We start from the raw sequence: 5,612 nt of genomic DNA on the forward strand, positions 1-5,612 counted from the left end.
TAACAGATCAGTCCTTTGTCTTTGACATGTGTGATATCGATTAGGATGGAAAGAGCATGAATATAGGCCACTCCTATATTCTCTGTGTAGATTTGCGCTGTGTTTCTGTGTAATCCTCAGTGTTGATTTGGGATTCTCATGATGAAGGTTGTGTTAATACCTTGTAAACGCTCACGGCCGTGACTCAATAAACTCAGGTGTTTGATAAAGCGGATTCCAGCTTCCATTTCTTTCTTCAACATTGCTGAGCAGAAGTTTCTCTCACATAATCCATAATTCCATTAGCTGCTAACTTTTGCTCTGCGATTTTTACATAAAAATGAAATTATGGTTTATAAATGAAATAAAATGTTGTTTACAGAGACGTTAAAAACCTATGGATTAACAGATTCAGCCGCGTTTTTTCTCGTTTTAATGCTATTGAACACGTCTTTTGATCAGATTGACAGTTACGGTGAGACATCTCCCCTAGAAGCTACGTAAAGGTACGTGTTGTGATGTCTGTGTTTGCTTCCCATGTCCGAGTTCGGATCACTCAGTGATGATACTATATACCTAAATAATCTGTGGAACCTCAGCTATAATCGGATATCTTGTATGTGCAGCTACGATAAGTAATGAGGGTACTTTTATCTTGAGTTCTGTGCCAAAGTGCGTTAGCATTTTTCGCTCAGGGGTCATTTAGATGTTTTTTATGAGAGTTGTGTTTTGTTTTGGTAAAAATGGTTTGTCTCGTCAGTTAGCTGAGATTATTTCCGTTAATCTGGTATAACACATTAATAGGTTCTTAAATATTAAGATTCCCTGAGACACAGTGTCGTGAAAAAAAAAGTAAAGTACCCGCCGGGACTTTGGGGCTTAACAGGTTAAAAAAAACGCAATATATACCGCAGGGGGGGGGGGAAATCGCGATGTCAGTTTTTTTCAATATCGTGCAGCCCTAATCCCTACTACTCAGCACTGTACTCAGGTGTCCCGGGCACGTGTTCATCCGGCACGATGCGCACAGAGGCCCCCTGCAGCCCCCTTACGATGGGCCTTTCTGGGTCTTGGAGCACGGGGACAAGCACCTCGTGGTCGACCTTTGGTGGCAAGGCCGAGCACGTCTTGGTGGACCGGGTGAAGGCTGCTCACCTGGACTTAGACCAGCCGGTAGTGCTGGCTCGACCTCCGCGACGGGGCCGCCCCCCGGCCTCGACCCCTGTCACGGATTTAAGACCTGTTGTTCCGGTCGCCACTTACAGGCCCGGCCTAAGTACCACAGCGTTTCCAGCGTTTCCAGCGTTTCCAGCGTATCCAGCGTGCTCGTGTGAACGGACACGTTAATTGAGCCGAATGCGTGTTAACGGAAGACTTTTTGGAAAACGCATACGGTGCGTAAACGCAAACGTTCCCGTGTAAATGGGGTCTAAATTATCCTAAACAAGCGGAAACATGGTCACACGTGCGAGGTGAGATCACACGACAGCTTTCATTACACTATGAAACCTCCAGCTTTATGGGAAATGATGTTAGATCTCTGAAAGTGCCTCATAACAAACTCGTCTCCTAGAAAATTAAATGTTCTATACCGCAGTACTGCCACTTACATTTTGCAGGAAACATGCTGCCTTAGATTTTTCCCCATTAATGTTTTTTATATGAGTTAATTCTACTACAAAGAAGGTGTTAGCAGGAGCATGGTGGTGCTCATAATGTATTATAAGCACCATCAGTCAACCTTTATAGTATACAACTAGTCAAGAGCACCCATTAGACACCTTTAAGTCATTATAAGTTGTATCTTAAATGTTTATGACTTAGGATATTGCGTCAGAAATCATTATGGTATAGTCATAAAGCATCACAACTGCATTTAAATGCACTAGGAGGCCCTCAAAATGCGCTATAATGTCTTTATATAAGTGTTACTATTATGTTCAATGACGATGACATCCACCACCATGACCTCTACTCCCTTAATTTTAACGTTTTTTAAATACAATGATCACAGTACTTTCTGCATTTGGCACTAGATTTTGGATTTACAGAATCATATGAACAGAAATGTGCTAAATCGTCTAAAAAAACCTCCAGAAATGTATGGTAAAGCCCACAGAGGACGGAGCATGATGACAAGGTTGGAAATCCTTCATTTGGTCTTCAAAAGATTAGATTATGTCTTAAATGTTTGTTCTAGATATTTCTTTAAACCCTCAATACTTGTTTGCCCACTACAGGCGGCAAAACAAGCTACAAACACAACTTATTATCACCTTTTATGGTGATATATACTTAATTTGTCGGCAACATCCATCAAATATGAGCAGCATTAGCATTAATTCAGCCTCTGCACACCTGATGATTCATTCAAATATTGACTTTTAGCTCCGTTTTGGTCTCCTCCAGAGGAAACTATCCGGCTCTTTAGCTTCTACAGTATATTACATTACACGTCACTTGTTAGACGCTTTTATTCAAAGCGACTTACATACTCACTACTGTGACCAATCCCCACAGGAGCAATTTGGGGTGAAGTGTCTTGCCCAGGGACGCAACGACATGCGGACGGGGTTTGAACCTGTGGGTCACAGGTTCAAACCCCGTCCGCATGTGTCCGAACACCTACGCACAACCCACGCCACACATCGCCATATATAACCAATATGTTCAAGAGTAGAGGTTGTTTTTCTTCAACAAAAAATAGTTTTCTTTGGCGGCAGAAGATGACACCAATGAGAACGCTGCAGGTAAACAAAATAACTTAAATTGATGGATATTGCATCAGAAAGTGTTATGATATACAAAGCATCACAAAGGCTTTCTAACTCATTAGGAATGCCCTCAAAATGCACTATACTGTAAGTGTTGCTTTTATGTTCAATGACATCCACCACCCTGACCTCTACTCCCTTCATTTGAACCTTTTTACATCAAGAACACACTACTGTCTACATTTGCCAATGGATTTGTGATGTACAGAACAAGACAGAATAAAACAGAGCTCATGATTGTGGCTGCCAAGGCGCAGCTGCAGAAGGTTGGAGACCTGCTTCTCTCCATTGACGGCTGCTCCATCTCCCCGTCCACTGAAGTCCGCAACCTGGGAGTCATCCTGGACTCTTTCCAGGCGCACATCAAATCTGTTACCAAATCCGCCTTCTACCACCTAAAAAACATTGCCAGACTCCGGCCTTCACTCTCTGACTCTGTGGCAGAAACACTTGTACACGCCTTCATCACATCCCGTCTGGACTACTGCAATGGAGTCCTGTCCGGGGTTCCCAGCAAAACCCTGGACAGGCTCCAATACGTCCAGAACTCTGCCGCCAGGCTTCTCACCCGCACCAAGCCATGGCATCACATCACCCCCACCCTCATCCACCTACACTGGCTGCCGGTCAAGTCCCGGATTCAGTACAAAACACTCCTCCTCACGTACAAGTCCCTCCATACCCTCGCCCCCCCAGTACTTATCGGACCTCCTCCATCCCTAAACCCCTTCTCGGAGTCTGCGGTCCTCAGACACGGGCCTGCTCTCCATCCCCAGCTCTCGCCTCCGAACTGTTGGTGACAGGGCGTTCAGTGTTGCGGCCCCCACCCTCTGGAATGCACTTCCTGCCGAGATCCGATGCTGCCTCCCTGGACATCTTCAAATCATCATTAAAAACACACCTGATCACCCTGGCCTTCGGGCCCTAGCCCTTTCTAGGTCCCCCGGCTTCCTTTATTTTTTGTTTGCCCATTGATTATCTGTTTGTTTGTTTGTCCACCATGTACAGCGACCTTGGGTCCCTTGAAAGGCACTATATAAATATCATTTATTATTATTATTATTATTACAGAATCATATGAACAGAAATGATGTCCAACTAGCAAGTTCAAAAGTTCACCTCCATAAAATGTTTAAGACCATTACAGTCGAACTACACACATACTGACCTGTGCTGTAGTTATCTAATCTCAGTATGTTCTTTATGAAAGTACAAGACTGAACCATGTGTTCAATTACACAGCTACTTAAGATGTGATGGCTGCAATTAGCCCAAGTTGAACAGGACTATTGTCGGCGTTGTGAATGTGTCTGTACACTCAGAGCTCATGTCAAGAACCTCAAGTGACAGGACGTTAAAACACACTTAAAGGGCAAGAAATATGTTCTGTCTGAGCTTCACTTTAGTAGAATAAATGCTCTTTAAATGGCAGATTCAGTTTGCAAAGGGTAATAATGTCTCAGTGGATGATGTTAGGCACCCTATTGTATGAAGGAAGATCAGCAGAGACGAGTAAACCTCCACCTGGGTATTATTGGCCACATGTGAGTGCGGAAAGTCAAAGAGTCACATGTCAAGAAAAATTAAACGCATAGTAGATTTCAACCAAAGTGCAAACAAAGCTGTACTTCTCGAAAATAAAAGCCTATTTGCCTATTTTTTGAACTTTTTGTTCTAAAATAACTACGCAATACTTAAAATGCCCCATTAGGTTTTTTCCTCCGACACACTCCCTCCCTCTAAAATTTAGTTTGAGATATTTCAATACTTTTAAACTCATGTACAGTGAATACAGTTTTCTAAAGACCCACTTATATTATTAGGATGTCATTTGTAGATCTGTAAATAAAGACAAAGAGGCAACTTAAAAGATTATATGCAAAGGTCAACTTAATTCATATATCAGTTTTAAAATAAGAACAGGCATGAACATATTGGTTTCCTTGCCAAGAGGTTGAAACGTAGATACAGTAAATCCAGGAAATGTACTGTAGTCGACATCTAACAATAAATACAAGGATTGTTAGATGTCGACTACATTTTGTATTGGAATTGTTGCGCAATTTAATTTAAATATGCTCAAACATGCTTTTGATAATTCATTTTCCCATGCCAGGTTGAGACAGTTATGATCAGCTGTTTGAGACTCAGCTCAGTTTACCCTCAGGGAAGTCTTAAAGGTCATCGGTCAGCGCTATTGCTATTCACTCTCATATCCATTGTCAGACTGTCTTTCTTTCAGACTGGGAGTCTCTTTATATATTCACCCCCCTTCAAAACCTACATGCTTATAGTCCATCAAAACCACTAATGCACTTTTGATTTGAGTCCTTTTTGAGCTTCCTTGCCTGTTAAGTACCCTCCTCTCCCCCTCCTTTTCTTTGCTTCAGGGTTTCACAGCAGACAGATGACGAGACAATGGCAATTCATCTTCATCACGGCGTCCACATCACGGCGTCCGCATCCCGGTGTCCGCATCACCGTTAAAACTCGTCTCTCTCTCCCTTACATAATGCAGCTCGTCTCACTCAGGGATGCAGTCAAAGGAAAAGTACAATATCCTGAGAGCCGAGCATGTCATTTGTGATTAATATCATTAGAAAGAGTCAAGGAAGAGTCGAGTGGAAGACGTCGGGCTGCTCTGCAAATTAAAAGCTATATCTAAATTAAGATTTGGAAGTTTAATTTCAAAATACCCAAGTGAAGTGTGAGCAGCTGATCCCTCAGGTGTAAGGTAAGGTAAGGTACGTTTATTTATAACGCACATTTTCAGACACACAGGCAATTCAGAGTGCTTTACATCATCATTAGCACTTAACAAGAAGACAACAGAAAGGAACACAATGAATAAACATAATG

This window comes from Pseudochaenichthys georgianus, chromosome 7 (genome assembly GCF_902827115.2).
Source record: "Pseudochaenichthys georgianus chromosome 7, fPseGeo1.2, whole genome shotgun sequence".
NCBI classification, from domain to species: Eukaryota; Metazoa; Chordata; class Actinopteri; order Perciformes; family Channichthyidae; genus Pseudochaenichthys; species Pseudochaenichthys georgianus.